Here is a 22,088-nt window from a genome sequence, read left to right on the forward strand (position 1 = left end):
CAATCTCCATCCACCTACATTCATCCTTTCCCCCTTCTCCTCTGCTACAGTCTGAATGTTTGTGTCCCTCAAAATTCATATGCTGAAATCCTAATCCTCAAGATGACGGTATTAGGAGGCGGGGCCTTTGGGGGTGATTAAGTCATGAGGGTGAAGCCTTCGGGAATGGAATTGATGCCCTTAGAAAAGAGGCCGCGGAAAGACTCCTCATCCCCTTCTACCATGTAAGGTAACAGGAAAAAGGTTGTCTATGAAGAATGGGCCTTTCCAAGATATGGAATCTGCTGATGCCTCGATCTTGGACTTCCCAGCCTCCAGAACTGTGATAAATACATTTCTGCTGTTTATAAACCAGCCAATCTATGGTAGTTCGTTAAAAGCAGCCTTAACCTACTAGGACACCCTCCTTTCTTCACACAGTCCCCTCTAGATAGCCAGTTAATGTTTCCTCCTTGTTACATACTCCTCTTTCAGGCCAATGTCTCTAACCTCCCCTCTACTCTCAACTCCAGCCTCCTTAGGGACTTTCTGTACTTTAATGTAAGGAATGTATTATTTGATTTATCTAATTTGAACAACTACAGAGAGCACTTTATCCATCAAACAAGTTATTTCTAAGAGATCAAACCTTGTAGAGGGGAAAGGAGTTGAATGGAGTGTGCTGAGAAAAAGAAAGTTACAATTTAGTATTTTTACCTTTTAAAGTATCTACGGTAATAGTATTGATACTTCACACTGAAAACCTTCCATTATGTCCTGTCATTGCCATATGAAATAGCATTCTTGTGTGTTAAATATAAGCTTCCCTGAATCACAACATTAAGATCCTGGGGAAATATTTCCCCACATTTGTTCCCCATTTCTTTAAAGTCTTAAAATAAAAAAGGGAATGTGCCCTAATAAGGTGAAGGTTTGTGGGTTGTGTTACTGTCTGGATTCAAGAAGGACAGTTTCCCACTGTGAAGAGACTATGAGCAACGGAAGTACTGAGAGCAGAGAAAAGGATAAATTAATGAACTCATTAAATCATCTCAGATGGATGCAATATTTCTTGCATTTGGTATTATGTTCCAGGTATAAAAAGTATTTTCTTTTCTTGTTCTAATCCTTTATTTTAGCAGTTCCTACAATAGTCACAATAGTTCCACATGGTGATTGAAGAATATTTTGCATTATTAAACAATTTATGTCACTCTTAAACATGTTTATATATAGGTCTAAACATCATTCTTGAAGTGTGACATCAAATATTTATATAAGCAATGAATTCTAAACATTATAAAATTATTACTGATTAGACAATTTTTAAATTTGCCCATTTAATTAAATCAATTTTGAGTGTGGGTATATCTTATGATCCATCCACCTCTGCCTCCCAAAATGCTGGGATTACAGGCGTGAGCCACCACACCTGGCCAATTTGTACCATCTTTTTAAAAGTTACACTGGCAAAGCCTTTTAGAAAATAAGTAAACATTTCTAATTTTGTAATTTTGTATTTTTCTTGAAGAAACATTTTTGATACAACTATGTTTAAATTTTGAGCACTGAAATACAATTATGTTTTATATTTTAATCCTTTAAATCATTACTGTCAATAAAATATTAATTATGTAAAAATTTACTATAGTAACCTACTTGGTAATTTCACTAAAATGATGTAAGAAATATAATGAAATTAATATATAACATGTAGGAACCATGTCTGTCTGTATTTTATGACACGTATAATCACCACACGCTCATCAACCAAAATCCCAGAGATGCAGAATAAGCAAATCCAGCCATCTTTGATGTTTTGCCAAGTTTAAATTATATAAAAGGCATAGTCTTCCATATATTTTGAAAATTTATTTAGTTCTATTTGTGAAGGTAGAAGAACAGAACATATTTTCTTTAAGAGTTTGTTGGCTTGGTTTATAACTTTCACATATTTACATATTTCAACAAATGGAAGGGGACACCTTCATTTATACTCTTGCCCTGGTTCATTCAAATATTAAGGGTGAACATGCATCCTGCCCCCTGTTAAATAGAGTAATATTAATTTTGCTAAACCTAAAATAATATTTTAAAGTAGAAGGATATACTAGAGAGAAAATCACATGATAGAATATAATGAAGTAAAAATACCCATTCTGACAGATCTACTTTGTTAGACAGTAATTAAGTAAAAGGCTTGAGGCACTCTCCAAAGAGGAGACCAATCCTTAACCACACCCAAAATGATCGAATCGTGATGTTGTATTGACTGTTATTGATAAATAACATTCGTGTATTAACTATATTGACCTCAAACTTCTAATGGAGCTAGTATATTCTGTAAGTAAATAACTTTCCATCTTCTTTGGTGCAGCACACCCAAAGTTCAGTAATCCAGTTGTTGCATGATATTCAATTAAATTGCACTTTTACACCAATGACTACACACGGAAATCCATTCTCTTTCTCTCTTTCTCTAGATTACAGACCTGGGCTCTTTCATACCTTCGAAAACAAGCCAGATACAGAGTCATCTTCAACACTTGTGTCTTCCTTATCCAGACCTTGCAAATTCAGTTAGGTACTGCTTCTTAAAACTCTTATTTAGACCCTTCATCACTGCTTACATAAAACACTCTTTATTTTTCCCAACTTTATTGCACTAATCCCCATATCTTGTCTACTTTCTGTAGATTCATCTTTCTAAACCATTCACCATCCACCTCTGCTTTTTTGAGCTGTGCTTCTTAAAGTATGGTTCCCACATCAGCAGCATCACATCACTCAGGAGTTGTTAGAAATGCAAACTCTTGGGTTCCACCCCAGAACTACTGAGTCAGAAGCTCTGGAGGTGGGGCCCAGCCATCTGTGTTTCAACAAGCCCTCCAAGTGATTATCATGCATTTTAAAATTTGAAAACCAAAGTTCTAAAGTCATATTTTTAAAAGGCAAAACCAATCATGTCATTTGCTTGCTTAAAACTCCTTTAATGAGTCTCTTCTGAAGGATAAAAGCCAGGCTCTTGGGAAGAAGTGTAATACCCTTTCTGTTCTCATATTTCAGCCCTTCTCTTTCCATTTCCTCCTTCCCACCCAGTGTTTTAGTCATATGAAAGTTTTGAAACATTGTGAAGCAACCTGCTTTTTCTGCCTTTTTGCCTTTTCCTAGTGCACCTCTTCCCACACACAATTCATCCACCTAGAGGGCTTCTATTCATCTTTTCAGATTCACCTTTCCAGATCAAGCTCAAATGTCCCCTTTTTCAGAATGATTGCTGAGGGGTAATTTCAATAACTTACTTACAGCCTATTCCAGTTCTTCCAGGTCCACCTACATAATTTTCCCGAATTAAATTTTTTTACATCCAGCTCTTTAAAAAGAAAGAAAGTCTGTTTACTGGGCAAGGAGGCATAGGAAAAAATAGAAAGGGCACTACTTATCCCACCTCACATCCTCCCACCCCTAGTTCACAAGTTAAAGATTGTCATCCATCTCTTGGAATAGTCATAGCTCCTTGAGGATGTTCATGCCCCCTCCTAGATGCTGTCTCAATTGCTTATTGGTTAGCCTACTCCTAGATATGCAGGACCCAAAGCAACAGTAGAAATGGAGGCCCACATACCACATGTTTAAATATTTAAAAGTTATTTAAAAACTAAGAAACTTTAATAAAATATGTTCTATCATTGTGCTGCCTTAAATAGATAATTTTTAATGACAAATGAAAAGTATTGTGTAAGGCAATAGTTCTTAGATAACTAAAAGTTGGCAAAATGTCAAAGATAATAAATTTAATATTTGAGAGCATACCTGGGCATTCTCTTGTTGAGATGGCAATGTTTATATAAGTAATAAAATGAAACCAGTTTAATTAATAAACACACATGTATTCCATAAAATTTATATTTCTCCTCTTTATTTCATCAAAATTATATTGCTGTGGTCAAGATTTTTAATTAATTTCTTGACAATGATGAGCCAAAGGATTTAAACTAAAATGAAATTGTATTGAAGTTAGAAAATTCAAATATATTTTATTAAAAATTAAATAATTATGAATTAAAAATTCATAATTCTTTCTTAAATATTCAAATTACCTATTAAGTCAAAAACTGAAATGCATATAAGGAATATCACATTTTAATTTCAGAATATTTCATTAAAGCTGACATTTTCTCATTTAATTTTGTCTCTTTTAACATTGAACATCCACTATCCATTTGCTTGCCAATATGAAGAACTGGTAGCACACTTCATATTTTCTCTAACCCCAAATATAGAAAAGTATAGGAGTACTATGATTTATTTAATAATCTAAAATATACCTATCATGTACAAATGCTATGCTAATTTGTCTGGACTTTCAAATCTACCAATGAAACATGAACAGATACAAGAAAAGTGATGTTCAGCTCTACCTAGGAAAACAATCCTTGATTATGCAATGATTTGGTGTGTTCATTCCACAAGGAAGAATCTGAAAATAATTTATGTATATTTTCTTTATAGTGCTCAAACCTAGCCCACCCCACCTCCCTGCTGCAAAATAAGATATTCATCTCTCATGTTGACAGCAGTTCAAACTGAAAATGTTTATGGCATTTGAGCTTTGCTATCTTTTCGCCACTAGGATGTAAGAAAAAATGTGGAGAAGAATTTTCTGGTAGCCCAAATAATATTAATCATGAGAGTGAATGTTTTAGATTGCAGTGAGCCAGTGCTGTAGGCCAGAAGTGAGGTAACAGGCATTTATGTTTGTGTTTTTGTCATATGTGGGGCCCTCTAATGCATGGGGCCCAGGACAAAGACCTTTCTTTCCTGGATCTAAGCATGGCACTACCTAGGTGTTTGATGTCTTTACCCTGGGAATAAGCTTGAATTTTAAAGTGCTATCCTAGGGAATAATTTCAATATATGTTGGAGTTTGAATTTCTATACATTTGCAGTGCCTCGCCCGACTTTGGCCTACCAAAGCAAAAAAACTTGGTCAGGCTTTGGTGCCCAGCTATCTGGTCAAATATTTATCTAAATGCTCCTGTGAAGGTATTTTACAGACATGGTGAGCATTTCTTAATCAATTGACTTTAATTAAAGAGATTACCCTTGATAATGTAGGTGGGCCTCACACAGTAAGTTGGAAGCCGTAAGAGCAAAAGATAAAAACACAAACAAAAACAATAACAGAAAACTGAGGTATCCCCCAAAAGAAGGGATTCTGCCTTAAGACTATCATAGAAATCCTGCTTGAGTTTCCAGCCTGCCAACCTGCTCTACAAATTTCAGATTTAATACTGCAACATCAACTCTTGCCTGAGTTTATATAAAACCTACGCTATAGATTTCAGACCTGCCAGCCCCTACCATGTAAGCCAATTCGTTTTGGAGGACTCCGACTGATATAGGTAAATATTTCCATCTTCTTTTATCCCAGTCCCCAAAGGCAGATAATGAAAATGTAAACATATATATGTACTATATACCTTATCTCTATACCTTCTTATAGTATGTTTGACTAACCAGTTTCTAGAATTTATGGCATAGTATTATAATCATAGGTTTAAAAGTCTGTCTCCTATTCTCGACTGGAAGTTCCTTGTGTGCAGAGGCTGTGTTATTTATCTCAGTGCTTTTTGAGGCTGGAAATAAATGTTTAATACATGCCTGTCAAATGTTAGAGAATCAAAATTAACACATTACCTGGATAAGTTGGCATGCGGTGGGGACAGGAGTAGGGGATGGTGGAAGCGCAAGGAGGAAGAAACAAACAATGTGGATGTAGGAAGCAGTCTCCCTGAAGCTAAGACACCCCATGAGATGGTACTCATCCAGCTTTGCCAAGCTCCCAGCACAGTCTTAATCACCTCTCTCACAGCGACTTTGATAGTTCTGGCTAAGGAACTTGATACCTGCAAGCAATTAACTTTAATAAGCCAGCAGGTGATTTCCTTGAGAATGCTGACGATTCAATTTGCTGACAGCAGCTCTAGATTCTCTGGCTACTCAGCCATGGCTTCTACCTCTGCCCTTATGAACCCAGTCTGCAGTTGTGAGTAATAAATGAAAAGGTAGCCAAAGTGTGAATCTTTAACAGTGAAAATTGTAATCAGCTTTAAGGCATGATTATATATTACAGACAGAACCAAAAGGTCTTCTAAAGTTATGAAGAAAAACAAAAGCCAACAAGTTGTACAGTTACACTGGCACCAAACTTTTATAGTTTCTGTGAATGTTAAATGAAGGGATATAAAAGTACTTTCACCTGTATTAACCCTTTTTGTTTTCTGTTACTCATCATCTCATTATCTAATGCAGAATCCTGGGAATGATTTTAAACTCCTTCTCTCTGTCTCAATAATCCTAAATGTTGCAATTGCCTTATTGTCCTATTTTATTGAATTATTTTTCACACAGTGGCAGCCTAATGAGTTTCCCCAGTGTTAGTCTCAGGCATTACCTATCAAACAACTCCACTGCATGCGTCCTCTTCCCAAAATGCAAATACTATTTCATTTGCATGTAATTTCTTAATAGTTCTCCATTGTTAATTGACTACAGTGGAGTCAAATCTTAGAATTAAGTTTTAAGATAAAAGAGGCAAAAGACCTATTTTACTCAAAATTAACACTGAATATTTCTTAAATTGTCCAAAAAATACAGTATATTCCTATTATATGTGAAACTATATGGAGCAATACATGTTTGTATATATAGTAATTTATAGTAAATAAATTTATAATAAAACTATAATAATTATAATTAAATATAATAAAATATACAATAATATAAAATAAACTTATAATAAAGAGAATATAAGCTTTGTGAGGACAGTGATTTTCATTCATTTTGTTCACCGATGTACCCTAAAGGCCTAAAACAGTGCTTGTCATAGCAGGTGATCAATGAATACTTGTTAAATGAAAATCACATAACAATTGATTAACATCATTTTAACAATTGATTTGACAATTGATTGTTAAGTTGCTGACAATTGTTTGTTAAAATCATTTCAAATAACTTTATTTCCCCTTTTTGTGCAACCATTTAACACTAATGTAACATAGAAAGTCTGTGTGTGGTGGAATGTCATTAATTTACATTGCTTTCTATGTACTACAGTCTTTCATGATCTGTGCTGTCAGTTCTGCACTTATACTTTGGCTTCAGTGTATCAAATCATTCAATGCTCTCCAAATATGCTGTGCAAAGATCTTTGCACTCTGATTCCTCAAGTCAATTTAAGTGCCCTGTGATCTTAAGAACTTTATTTTTCCTCCATTTTCAATGTTTATTTCATTGCATTTTATCGTTTTCTTGTGGGTCTGCCTTCTTGATCAGATTCTAAGACTCTTGATTATAAAATCTATGTTTTAATAGTGATTTTAATAGTGTGTCTAGTACAATGCCTGATGCGTCAATAGACACATACAGAGTATCTGATTTATATTAAGTATTTATTTGTCTGTCTGTTGATCTCTCTATATGCTTTGTTTACTATTATTATGTTATCATGGTTGGCCCTCCATTTAGTGCCATTATGACCACGTATGTTACCTTTGACAAGCCATTTGAACTTTCTGACCCTTAGTTATCATCTGATAATATGTGTTCCACTTTTTAGGAGCAAAAGATATACTCAATTATTTCAACAAATTAATGAACAAACAATTTGAGTCTCAGCCTGCAGTCAATACTCTTTGATCCAGTATCCAGGATCCAGGACACAGTATTCTCCGTGCAGCAGCTTCTGCACATGAGGCATCAAGGGAACCACCTCAGAAAAACTGCTATGACCAGAAATACTGCAAAGAGAACAGGGTAACCAGAAGCACGATCATCTCAGAAGATACCTGCAGCCGCACGCCTACAGTGGCCTTATACGGTTTGTGGGCAAGAGACCATTGTGAGGAGGTCCGAGAAACATATTTCAGTCACTTTGTTCTGATGCAAATATATGCCTCCCAGAGATCTTAAGATGACAGAGAGGGACTTTGCTGTGGGAGAGGGGAGACGTGTTTTTTGGCTTCAATGGTAGCAGCTAAGCACCAGTATAATTAGATATTAATCTAGATGCCTGCATTTCAACTCACCTCTCAGGCAAGAATATGGATTCAGGCTTTTAGAAAGCCTTTTTCACAAGGGGTGCCAAAGTAGCAAGTGAAAGAAAAGGGTAAAGTGGAAGGAAAACTTTTTCCTGGTGATTAAGCAGTTCCTAACATATATGCATGAATGCATACATACAAATATAAATACAAACTTAAAGAAGAATACCCTATCCCAAGCACTCCAGGTAATTAAATGTTTATTTCACTCTGAATTGGGATGTCTCATGATGCTAAGGAAAATATTGGAAAGACCTTCTCTCTCCTTACCTCACTTTCAGTTAGAAAAAAAAAAAAATGAAAGACAGAAGAAGGGAGAAAACAGATAAATAGAAGGGCTATTCTGAAGGTAAGAAGGTGAAGGGGCTATTTGAAGGTAAGAAGGTGAAGGCAGTCACCTTTTATGCCTTCCTCCCTTCCTCCTGTCAATCATCCACTCTGGTTGATTCCCAAGCTTGCTTTATAAACAGCCGGAGAGCAAAGCAAAACTTAACTCAACTCATCCTTTCATTTGCAATACATTGATAGGGCCATTGCTGTGCACGTTTGGTGGGTCCTGGACAAAACTGTATCAGGTTGCCTTCTCCAGAATGGGATTTGGAGCAAGACCCTTCTCTCTCTAATGTGACTGAGGAAAACAGAAGGAAGGTAGGCAAAGGACACCTGTTCTAGGCCAGGCACAGTGGCTCATGCCTATAATCTCAGCACTTTGGTAGACTGAGGCGGGTGGATCACCTGAGGTCAGGAGTTCGAGATCAGCCTGGCCAACATGGTGAAACCCTATCCCTACTAAAAATACAAAAAAAAAAAGCTGGGTGTGATGATGGGTGCCTGTAATCTGAGCTACTTGGGAGGCTGAGGCAGGAGAAGTGCTTGAACTTGGAGGCAGAAGTTGCAGTGAGCCAAGATCGTGCCCTACACTCCAGCCTGGGTGACAGAGAGTGACTCTGTCTCAAAACAAGAAAAGAAAAGAAAGAAAAATCAAAAAGACCTGCTCTCCAGTAGTCTCTGAGGCCCCAGCTTCCCAGAATGGGAGTGTTGATCAGGACCTATGGTAAATGGTTTCCTACTCCAGTCCAACAGCTCACTGGGCTAAACAAAAGACGCCCTTCACAGCCTCAGGGCAGACCCACAAATTTATTTATCTATTTATTTATTTATTTATTTATTTATTTATTTACCAAAAAACCTTAAATTCTGTAATCTTCAAGTCAATCATCAACTTTTCTTGGATTTTTTAAGACCTGAAAAGAAAAATAATTTCAAGCAACAGCACTCAAACACCATATACATTTGTAATGAGGTACAGCAATCAATTTTTTTTTGTGGGGGGGGATGGAATCTCTGTCACCCAGGCTGGAGGGCAGTGTGATCTCAGCTCACTGCAACTTCCACCTCCCAGGCTCAAGTGATTCTCCTGCCTCAGCCTCCCGAGTAGCTGGGACTACAGGTGCGTGCCACCACACCCGACTGATTTTTGTATTTTTAGTAGAGTCGGGGTTTTGTCATGTTGCCCAGGCTGTTCTCGAACTCCCAACCTCAAGTGACCTGCTAACCTCGGCCTCCCAAAGTGCTGGGATTACAGGTGTGAGCCACTGCACCCAGGCCGGAGTGCAGTGATTTTAAGTCAATTTTAAGCCTCGTATTTTCTAGGTTTTAGCTTAATAATCCTCATTAGTTTTTCAGATTTTTGTCCATCTTGTTTTGGGGCTATTTTGCCTAACTGGGCCTAAACAGAATATTAAAATACATTAATAATCCATACTAAGAGTAGAGTATCAATGGGTTTCTCACTCCCTAGGGACATAAGTGGAAACAGAATACAGGCGAATGCCCCTGGTTATCCCTAAGTTGGGCAGTTTCACACAATCTTGTGTTCTCTGAGGCCAAAGTCTGTGGTTTGATCATCTTAGCAGCTTCCAGAACAGAAAGTAGGTTTACTTTGTCTTCAATTCTTTTTCTCAGTGCTTGAGAAGAATGCCCTGCTTTCCTGATCACACCACGAAAACTCGTGGATGGATGAAGCCTTCTCCTTCCAGGTTTCCAGAGAAGCCTTCATTCCAGGCTCAGAAGAAGTTGTACCACACTCCCAGATGGATAAATCCCATAAACATCATCTTCTGCCTTTGTGGACCACAGAACTTTTTCTTTTCACCCAGGAAGATTTCTCCTTTGAAATAAGGCTGGAAATCCTTCACTTCGGTCCTGATGTGCTCCTTTACAACTGCATAGAGGGGGACGCCCAGCTCGTCCAACATGTGTTTCAGGGAGGACAGACCCGCAACTTCCTCTAGACAAGGAAACAGCCTGGCCTCCACATGGCCATAATCACAGCTCCATTTTTTTCCCATAGCTCCTTTGCTTTCAAAGTCCTTGGTTCCTTCTCTAGTGTTTTCAGTTCTATGTCCTTCAGGTACTCCAGTGCTGCTTTCTGGGGCTTGGACAAAAACACATCAGTGTTGGCCAGCAGCAATGCCAAGGGCAGCAGCCCCCAGGGCTCCTGCACCAATGGACCTCATCCCCCATGATGAAGAAACTTGGGTCCTTGAGTGCCTCCCTTCCTTCTCCCACCCCAACGCCCAGGCGCTTAGGGACAAAACCACCAGGCCCAGAGGATCCCAGAGGCGGGCCCTGCACCTCCCAATATTTTTATTTAATTGGTTTGAGATGGGCCACAGACATTTTGAACCGGTCCCCAGGCGAATCACATGTACAGACAAAATGCAGAAGCACTGGGTCAGAGGGCCAGCATGAGGGCTAGAGTGATAGTTCAGATGCTGCAGAGACAGGCCATGGGAGTTCCTCATGGAAAGAGACCCAAGGGTGTGGAAGGCATTTTCTGGACGATGACTGAGGTACTTGGTTTATGGGTAAGACAGTCTACTTTACAAAAACATGATAATCCCCTCGAGCAATGCTTTTCAAGCTGTGCACCCCAGAAGGTGTGCAAGATGAGCCATGACAACATATAAGAAAACAACTGAATGTACCGTTTCCATTCCAATGTTTATAAAATTTCTTTGTTTTACTTATTAGTATAGTAGTGCATCTGTATTATTTATAAATAAATAAACATATATTAGGAGTATAGCCTTAACACCATTTTACTAATGGGCATAAATAACTATAAAATTTGGAAACTAGTGTTCTAGAGAAGGACCACGATTCCTCACTGAAGGCTCAGCTGAGAAAGCTGTGATAACCAGGCAAACCAGAGAGGTACTAGAGGCTTCCTTCCTCCAGGTGCCTGGGAAGAATGATGAATATTCTGGGTTGGTAAGAAAAGACATCAGGCAGAAGGGAGCAAGAGAGGCTGCCCTGCTGGGGAATGTTTGGCACACCATAAAAACAGAAAGTGGGAGCAGCAAGAGGGCTCTTCATTACTAATGTTAATAATAAAACAAGAGCAACAAACAATACCTGCTCTTACTTACTGAATCCCCAGTAAGGTCAAGCACTGTGTTAGGCACTTTATGGGCATCACTGTTAATCCTCTTGATGTCATACCCATTTGACAGATTAATAGGAATAAAAAACCTTAAAAACCATAAGTAGTATAACAGAGATATTCTACTCCAAACTCAGCATTCCTGACATTACGTCATGCTGTTTCAAGAGCATGGATCATGAGTGACATTAGTAAACTTAGAGAAGCATATCATAGCACTTGAGGGTATTATAACCAAGTTGAATTTATCAGCTATCTTTTCTTTCAATTAAAATGCTAAACTGTGGTTGATGTTTTCATAAACAGAGAATTGGTGCTAGCTTCCTAGGCAATTTGGGAAACTAGATTTTTCTGAGTGTAAGTAAACCTACAAGTTAAAAGAAGTGACATCCACTGGGAGACTCAAGCCAGATGTGATTCTTTCCATACAAAGTCAGGTTTATCAACTCCCTCCCCGCACCCCGCCACACACACACACACACACACACACACACACACACACGCACACACTTAATACTTGCTGTTACACTCTGCATCTGTGGTCACTTTTTGGATGGAGTGACCCTCCATCCAAATTTGTGGTTCTAAAGCTCTGACATCAACGATGTATTCCTGAGGGTACTTCTCTAGGACTGTCTTCATTTTAAGTCTTTGCTCATAGGCACAACTGTAAACTTATAAGAAGTTTCAAGCAACTGTAGAGTAATAAGAATCAGATCTGTCCTGGGGTTGTGGGGGTTGGGGGAAGCGTGGCTCTTGAGTAGACAGAGGCTTGGCATCACAGTCCTTGTTCAGGATTGAGACTCAAGTGAGTCCAGGAAAGTCAGTGTCTCTTCTGTCCAATCACAGTGTGAGGCCAGGTGATTCTGGCCTTTTCTGCTCTATCATTCAGAAAAGAAGTCTTTTCTGCTCTATCATTCTAGCTTCTTAGCCACCCTTGTTGGTTTTCATGGATTTTCTTTTTAACCTGATCCTGCCTAGCAAGAAAGAATAAAGAAAAGGGAGAGGAGGGGAGAGAAAGGAGCTGACTCTGCAGACCACAACTTCATAATTATTTGAATATAAAAATAGCTGTTAATGATTCTCTCTTTATGCAGGGTATAAGATATATGATAGTTGTTTCTAGTAACATATGTTTTCTCTTTTTTATCTTTTGAAATGTTTTTGAAGTATTCCTGACTTTTATGGCTATTAATGGAAGATGCTGCTACCATCCTACCCAAGGGCCAGTTTTCTAAATCCTACAATCCTCTACAAATGGAAGCAATAGCACTATAGTTAATACTCCAAATTGTACCCTTGTGCACACACACAGGCCTAAATCACTTGGCCTTATAGCCACAAAACACAATTAGGAAGGACTAAGGTCATCAAAAAAAATCCTAAATGCCAGTTCACTGCACAGCACACTCTATAGTCATCTTACTTACTTGTTCTTGATAAAAATGAATCCCAGCAGGGACTAGAATGATGACCCTGATTGTGAATAATGGCACACATGCAGTGCCCCACAATGGCTACCAGAAAACAACAGCATCAGTTAATAGCCTGTGTTGTCTCTTAACTGCCCATTGCCAGCAATAGGTTTTGCTCTATATAGTCTGGATTCCCAGTTTCAAGGGTCTTCACTCCTATCAGGCAAAAGTGCTGTAATGAGAACAAGCCAAGAAAGGAATGAGGCAGGCAAAAAGCCAAAATCCAGGCGGTGTTAGAACAGACTTGTCAGGGAAGCAGAGAAACAAATAACTGAAATTAGAAAAAAACTAGATTTTCAGAGGAGTCTCATAAAGCAGACTTGAAAATTTAATTTGAGGGCTTTTCTCTTCCTTGCATCATATTTTTTCCCCTTCTAGAGCTGTGCTACAGGCCTGAACAGAGGAAGTAGAATGCAATTAATCGATGTGAATCTGCTTCATTAATGGATTGCTACTCCCTGTGTTTCCTCTAGTCAAGAATGCTTCTGAAAGTGCTCTCTGACAACAATGCTATTCACAGTCTGGATAATGGTACCAGGCAGGAGAAGAAACGATGCAGTACTTGCATGAAGGGAGCCCATGTTTGCTATTGACTGGTAGAGAAATTTAGTTAGCTCATTAAATGTTCTGCTTACAAACCCTATTCATGCTTTCTAATCAATTGATACTTGTCCTCCTTTCTCACATTGATTAAATACCAGGAAGTCCTCACAAGATAGTGAGATGTGAAGTTCCTACTGCAGTTAACAAATGGTCCTAAGACCCTTAGAAAACACATGGTTGTGCATCTTTATACCCACAGGGAATACACCATTAATCTGAACTAATAAAGGGGAACAGCAGGCTAATCATAGCTCATTTATATTTGGCCCTGGAATGTGTTATGTGGTTTTTGGCAGAAGATTTACCTTACTAATTATGTCTTACTTAAATTAATAATACAGTTAATTTGCATTCCCTTAGCACACACCAGTTGACAGTGAGAAGAAATGTGCTAAGTGATAAGGGAAATCATCTCGAAATTTAAAAGCTTCGTTGAATAATTTGTGTATATATGTATGTGTTGATACTGTATACATTTAGGACAAAAACTCTCAACATACTTTGGAAAGAGAAGTCAAAATTACGTGTGAAAATCCCTACATCATCATTGTTTCAATATTTTATCTCACTATTTCTGAGACCAATAAATTAGAAAGTTAAACCCATAATCAACGAATATGTGTATATGTAACCTACTATATCCTGAGCACTGTTCTCAGTATTGTAAAGGGATTTGAAGAAATATACAGTCATTATTCTGTTTCAGTGTGGAGACTGGTTCCAGGACTCCCATGGACACCAAAATTAATGGATGCTGAAGTCTCTTATATACAATGATGTAGTATTTGCATAAAACCTATGTACATCCTCCTATCTACTTTAAATCATCTCTGGATTACTTATATTTTATAACTCAATGTATACGGTATGCAAACAGTTGTTATTTGTACACTGCATTGTGTAGGGAATCATGACAAGAAAGGAAAAGTTTGTACATGTTCAGTACACACACAACTACTATAGGCCTAGCCACATTTTTCATCTGTAGTTGGTTAAACACATGAATGTGGAACCCACAAATACTAAGGCCAACTGTAGGTGTTTTTCTGTCTTAAGATCTAAAAATCTGGAGAAATAAATATTAAGAGATCTAGCACTAATATGCTTTAGATGATCTTTGCCTTGTTTCTAGAGACTACAACTCATTTACAAACCATCTCCTATAGACCTGGATTGCTGATATGGGGAAGATAAAATTAAGGGGTCTACCTTTAAGCAGAGTCAACGAGGTTAAGACCAGGTATCTGATTTTCCAGTAAATGAAGTTGATGGACACAATAAACCCATGTATCATTGCTAAAGTGCTGTGAAGTGGAGCTCTAATGCCCTCTGCCAACTTAGAATCAAGAGTAAATATACACTAGCAATTCTACACTGGCATAATAACATTGTCCGGTTACTCTACTTTTGATACCTTCCCAGACAAACACAGACAGTTTGTCACAGTGGCAGATATGAAGATTCAAATATGTTTGAGCTATATGAAGTACAAGATAATGTAATGTTGATCTATCTGCTTTTAGATGCATGAAGCAACGGTCCAAACTTGGATATGGAAAGCAAACCTCACTTGTTTCACAAATCACAGGCATGTTTATTTCAGATATTGTAATACAATGATTTTCACCTCTCTCACTTCTAGCATAAGTGTTGCATAAGCCCCTTGGAAGTTGACCTAATACTAGAGATATCACCAAGTGTTTTCTATAATCTATTTCTGGTTAGTTAGTCCTTTAGGATAACACATACTTATCAATATCATTATGACATTGCAGGAAAAACAAAACAGATATGGGTGGATTCATCTCCTCTAAACTTCTTTCTTTATGGGCTTGAACAAATTACTAAATTGTAATGAGCAAAATATGTATGCTAATACCCATATTATAATGTAGTTATAAGAGCTAGAAAGAATGTATGTTGAGTGCTTTTGCAAAGTGCTTTACATTTTAGAAATACTCTCCTTTTAGTGCAGCCATACTTTGATTCTTTTTCATTGCAATGACATGGAAATTTCAGGACACAAAAATCAGAGTGGACAAAGAATTTCATGGGCTCTTTTCAAAGGATAAAACAGGAAATTAGAAAGAATAAATATGATATAATTCAAAATGTAAAGCCAATATCTCACCAACTTATTAATATATAAAATTATATGCCAACCTTAAACTTAACAGAAATGAATGCTACAATGTGGTTTGCTGAGCTAATTCAATAGGACTACATTAATAAAGTTCCTATAACAATTGAGATGGTAATCCCATGTTACAGTTTGCTAGTTTGGCCAATCCAAGAACATTACATTCTATTTTGAACATCACTTGGAGTGGTATTACCAAAAAATAAACTGGAAAGCATTTAGACAAGAGTGGCTCAGACAATATAAGAGCTAAAAGTAACCATTTGAAGGAACTATAAAATGCACCTCAGAGAGGAGGAAGCATATGGAATACATGAGGGCTGACTTCAAATATTTCAAGAATTGTTGCCAGGAAGAACTTTAAACATAGAGTAACTGATGTTTAACTCATGCCGTGAACTCATCTACTGTATGTTTGAAAACCAGTAGCCCAGTAGGCTGTTGGGAAGACAGATTTTTTTCACATGTAAGTAAAGACAACTCATCTTATTGAAAAAAGCATGGACATATGATCTGATACATCCAGTAGAAAATTTCACCTTCAATCAACTAGCAATGTGACCCTAAATATAAAACCTCTTTGAGCTTATTTTTTTCAAACTATAAATCATGTCAACAATAAGGCTGGTATAAGGATTACCTAAGAGAACATGTTTAAGAGCACTAGCATAATGCTTTAAATTTCATAGGTGTTTGCCAAGAACTAATGCTAACAGTCATATGTCAAAGATGTTAAAAGATGGAATTGAGTGTTATGGGAGACAGTAATTTTCCTATCCTAGAGATTGCTTATGCAAAGGCTAAATAACCACTTGGAAGAATATAAAAGAGGAAAGTCAAGCTTTAGAACTAAAATTAGGTTACTTTCAGGATTCCTTTCAACTCTAAATCTGAAGATCTTGTGATACAAACATTTAAAAAAAAGTTTTCTAGGAAAAAATATCAAGAAGAGCAACAGTATCCCAGCACTTTGGGAGGCCGAGACGGGCGGATCACGAGGTCAGGAGATCGAGACCATCCTGGCTAACATGGTGAAACCCCGTCTCTACTGAAAAATACAAAAAACTAGCCGGGCGAGGTGACGGGCACCTGTAGTCCCAGCTACTCGGGAGGCTGAGGCAGGAGAATGGCGTGAACCCGGAAGGCGGAGCTTGCAGTGAGCTGAGATCCGGCCACTGCACTCCAGCCTGGGCAACAGAGCGAGACTCTGTCTCAAAAAAAAAAAAAAAAAAAAAAGGAAGAGCAACAGTTATATTTACAAGAGTTAGTAAAAATTGACTAATATTTGAAAAATTAGTCTATCTGTCTATTAAAGTATAGAATATAATTTATAACTCTTTTAAACTAGTCAAGGGGAAAAATAAATAATGTTGATAAAACTCAATGCAGATCATATTTCATTAAACAAGAACATCTTTCTTTGCTAGACATATAGGTTAGTGATACACTTTCAGAGGATACTATGATAATGATCATATACAATAACCCAGTTGTCCATTCCTTGATATTAATAATTAAGAAATATTTCTTTTGGAGAAGTTATTCCTTTAAAAATTCAACTGGTGGGATAAATCTATAGAGAAGTAGTACATAGCTAAAAATAGAAGTTTTAGTAAATTAATGAGTGGAATGTTGAATTCAGCAGTAGCTTTAATCAATGTTGTGAACTCATTCATTGTATAGCAGAAAAATTTACAGTGTGTTAGAAAATAATTTGTGAAACCAATAGTCCACTTGTCTAGGAACAAATGCACATCAAGTAATAGGGAATTTTTTAGTAAAATTTGGAAGATAAGTTATGGTGTAAGGTTTGACATACAAATGTAAAGCTTTTAATTCAAATGTGATAAAGGAGATGTTTGTGGATTTATTTAGGGTATAAAAAGTCACATTTTAATTTAAAGCTTTATTAATGTGACAAAATTTCAGAATTAAAAGTAGTAGGACACTTACATCATATCCTTAACTAAATGAAGGGCATATTGTTTATGAAATAATGTTACTTCAGAAAGAAGACAATATTGCACATACATATTGACAAAGCCATTAGCTATCCATAAAATCCAGTTTTTCCTTCATTACTAGTAACAGATGTGTAGATTTGCAAGTACCTACCAGAAACACTACATTTCCCAGTCTAGCTTGTGGTTGGGAGGAGTCATGTGAGTCATTTCTGCTTACCTTCTAATTTCAGTAGAAGGTAAGCAGAAATAATGTGTGACACTGATGCCCTTAAGACCAGCCCTCTATCTTTCTTGTACATTTGTTTTAAGTTCCTTGTACACTCTGGATATTAGACCTTTGTCAGATGGATAGATTGCAAAAAGTTTCTCCCATTCGACAGGTTATCTGTTTAGTCTGATGATAGTTTATTTTGCTGTGTAGAAGCTCTTTAGTTTACTTAGATCTCATTTGTCAATTTTTGCTTTTGCTGAAATTGCTTTGGGTGTTTTCATCATGAAATCTTTGCCCCATGCCAATGTCCTGAATGGCATTGCCTAGATTTTCTTCTAGTGTTTTTATATTACAGTTTTGGGTTTTTCATTTGTTTTTTTTTTGTTTGTTTGTTTGTTTGTTTTTTTGGCAGAGTCTCACTCTGTCACCCAGGTTGCAGTACAGTGGCGCAACCTCTGTCACTGCAACTTCTGTTTCCCATGTTCAAGTGATTCTCATACCTCTGGCTCTCGAACAGCTGGAATTACAGGTGCGCACCACCATGCCCGGATAATTTTTTTATTTTTACTAGAGATAGGGTTTCATCATGTTTGCCAGGCTGATCTTGAACTCCTGACCTCAAGTGATCTTCCCACCTGTGCCTCCCAAAGTGCTGAGATTACAGGCGTGAGCCACGGCATCCAGTCTTATTAAGTTTTTAATCAATCTTGAGTCAATTTTTGTATGTGGTATAAGGAAGGGGTCCAGCTTCAATTTTCTGCATATGACTAGCCAGCACTCTCAGCATGATTTATTAAATAAGGAGTCCTTTCCCCATTACTTGTTTTTGTCAAGTTTGTCTAAGATTAGATGGTTGTAAGTGTGTGGTCTTATTTCTGCATTATCTATTCTGTTCCATTGGTCTATGTGTCTGTTCTTGTACCAGTATTATAAAAAGTGGACATGAACAGACATTTGTCAAAAGAAGACATACATGGAGCCAACAAACACAAGAAAAACAGCTTGACATCACTGATCATTAGAGAAATGTAAATCAAAACCACAAAGAAATACCATCTCATGCCAGTCAGAATAGCCATAATTAAAAAGTCAAGACCAGGCGCAGTGGCTCACACCTGTAATCCCAGCACTTTGGGAGGCCAAGGCAGGCATATCACAAGGTCAGTAGATCAAGACCATCTTGGCTAGCATGGTGAAACCCCATTTCTACTAAAAATACAAAAAAGTAGCTGAGCGTGGTGGCAGGCGCCTGTAGTCCCAGCTACTCCGGAGGCTGAGGCAGGAGAATAGTGTGAACCCGAGAGGCAGAGCTTGCAGTGAGCCAAGATCACCACTGCACTCCAGCCTGGGTGACAGATGAGACTCTGTTTAAAAAAAAGTCAAAAAACAACAGATGCTGGCGAGGTTACAGAGAAAAAGGAACACTTTTACACTGGTGGTGAGAGTGCAAATTAGTTCAACAATTGTAGAAGACAGTGTGGCAATTCCTCAAAGATCTAGAGGCAGAAATACCATTTGACCCAGCAATCCCATTATTGGGTATATACCCAAAGAAATATAAATTATTCTATTATGTTCACAGCAATGTCGATGGAATTGGAGACCATTATTCTAAGTGAAATAACTCAGGAATGGAAAACCAAACATTGTATGTTCTCACTTATAAGCAGGAGCTAAGCTATGAGGATGCAAAGGCGTAAGAATGATACAATGAACTTTGGGGACTCAGGGGAAAGGGTGGAAGGGGGCGAGGGATAAAAGACACAAATTGGGTACAGTGTACATTGCTTGGGTGATGAGTGCACCAACATCTCACAAAACACCACAAAAGAACTTACTCATGTAACCAAACACCACGTGTTCCCCAAAAACCTATGGAAATTAAAAAATTTTTTAAAACATTCTATTATAAAGATATATGTATTCATATATTCATTGCAGCATGAGTCACAATAACAAAGACATGGAGTCAACCTAAATGCCTGTTAATGACAGACTGAATAAAGAAAATATGATACATATACACCATGGAATACTATGCAGCCATAAAAAGGAATGAGATCATGTCATTTGCAGGGACATGGATGGAGTTGAAAGCCATTATCCTCAGCAGACTAACGAAGGAACAGAAAACTAAACACTGCATGTTCTCACTTATAAGTGGGAGCTGAATGATGAGAACACATGGACACATAGTATCGGGGAACAACACACACTGGAGCCTGTAGGGGTGGGGTGGGGGGAGGGAGTGCATCAAGAAGAACAGCTAATGGATGCTGGGCTTACTACCTAGATGTTGAGATGATCTGTGCAGCAAACCACCATGACACAAGTTTACCTATGTAACAAACCTATACATTTTGCACATGCACCCCTGAACTTAAAATAAAAAAAAAAGACTAGTCCTGTCTTTTCACATTCCCCTGATCTCTTCCTATGAGCTGAAATAATGAGAACCAGAGTGATCTTTGATATCACATGGTGAAGAAGGCAGAGGCACTATCAGAATAAGACCCTGAGTGACTATGTGGAAGGAAGGCACTGCTAACCCAGAGTAATCATTTGCAACTGTTATGTGAGAAAAATAAACTTCTATCTTGTCTGAGCTATTGAATCTTATTTTATTTGTTTGTTTCAGTAGTTTAGCATTTGATCCTAAAAACTACTCTGATTAAAACTATGCAAAAATGCATGTTTATATAATCAGAGATAACAAGAAGCCCTAGGAAAGTACAAATAGTGATTGTTTTAAGGTAATATTTTATAACATTTAAGTATTTTCCAATTATGTGACAACTTTTCTTTTGGAGAATTAATTATTATGGATCAGTCAAGGGCCAAACACATAATAAATTTTTCAATAGATTCAGTCTTCCTCTCAAATCCAAGGAAGGCCATATATAAAAATAGGAGCAAATTACTAGGGGAATTCACATTTGATTCCTAATTGTACATTTACCAGAAGAAAATTTGGCGTTTGAATTCAGCATTTAAATTCACTACTATTCAACAGCAATCTGAATCCCCAAGTTCAATTAAAAAGGTCATTACCCTCTAGAACTGAAAGTGCTCTTTTAATTACAATATTGCTAATGAATTGGGAGACAACACATTTTGGCTTAGTTCAATTAGCACATTTAAGTCAAAGCAAACTTCAGCGAATATGGGTGACTTTCCCAGTGACACGCTTTTTTTTTTTATTCCCTCCTTCTCTCCCTCCCTTCCTTCTTTTTGTGTCTTCCCTACTTCATTCTTTCCTCGGAAATTTAAGCATAACTCTGGCATGTAAGTCTCTCGCTCCATTTTGTCTGTAAACTGCTGCAAAAGCTGTTAATAGCTAAGGACTACAACCACATTTTTGTTTTGCAAAACTCTTCAAATTTATATGAATATTCAGAAAACATTTTGATGAGAAATTTTTAACATAGCTTTCTGAAGCAGAGTAAAACATAAACTTCACTTTCTCTGGCTAAAACAATAATTATCCAATCACTTTATCATGGTGTATTGCCCATGCTTTTGCTATGGGAAAGGGGAAAAAGTGAACAAATTTAACACTTTGCTACCAACAATGGTTTATTCAGGTTAATTTATATTTGGAAAGTGGAGTTTCAGGATAACATTCCAAACTAAAGAATACTAATGAATAGCTCCTGAGCTCTGAGCTTTCCTGCCTGGCTAGGATTTACATGACATGACCTTAAATGTGACAGTTTTGGGTGAACAAGAGAAAATCTTCCCTTCAAAGTGATTTGTAAAGTTCAGAAAATTAGCTCTTATGCTCAAACTAATAGTAATAAAAACACTGCTACCAGATTAAATTTAAATAAAGTTCATAATAGCTGTTTGTAACATCTAGATTTAACTTCAGGGAAATAATTGACTCAATTTGCCCAGGTTATGCTCTTCCTTTGCTATGCCAGTAGGGGGCTTGGAGAGGTTGTCCATGCAACATATCCTACAGATTTGAGTCAGCTAGACTGAGTGTTTATTCATTTATTCAGGAAATACACTGAGCAACCTACCATGAGCTTGGAGGTAGGCAACAACACAGAGAAAAAGCTAGATCTCTCTCTCTGTAAATTGACATAAAGATAGTTTTAGCAAAGGAGGAACAACTTCCTTCTAATTTGGCACTACATTATTTTCTCCTTGGAAATTATTTT

The 22,088-nt window shown here is 37.4% G+C and overlaps 1 protein-coding gene and 1 pseudogene across 1 annotated transcript in view; both read right to left on the bottom strand.

Annotated features, from left to right (window-relative positions):
• The window catches only part of LOC105532300 (catenin alpha-3-like), a 695,161-nt gene that overhangs the window by 193,054 nt on the left and 480,019 nt on the right, over positions 1 to 22,088 (bottom strand). The gene's annotated exons all lie outside the window — the stretch shown is intronic.
• LOC105532299 lies at positions 9,879 to 12,171 on the bottom strand (annotated as a pseudogene).

The sequence above is a fragment of the Mandrillus leucophaeus genome, unplaced genomic scaffold, assembly GCF_000951045.1.
Source record: "Mandrillus leucophaeus isolate KB7577 unplaced genomic scaffold, Mleu.le_1.0 Scaffold948, whole genome shotgun sequence".
In the NCBI taxonomy this organism is placed as follows: Eukaryota; Metazoa; Chordata; class Mammalia; order Primates; family Cercopithecidae; genus Mandrillus; species Mandrillus leucophaeus.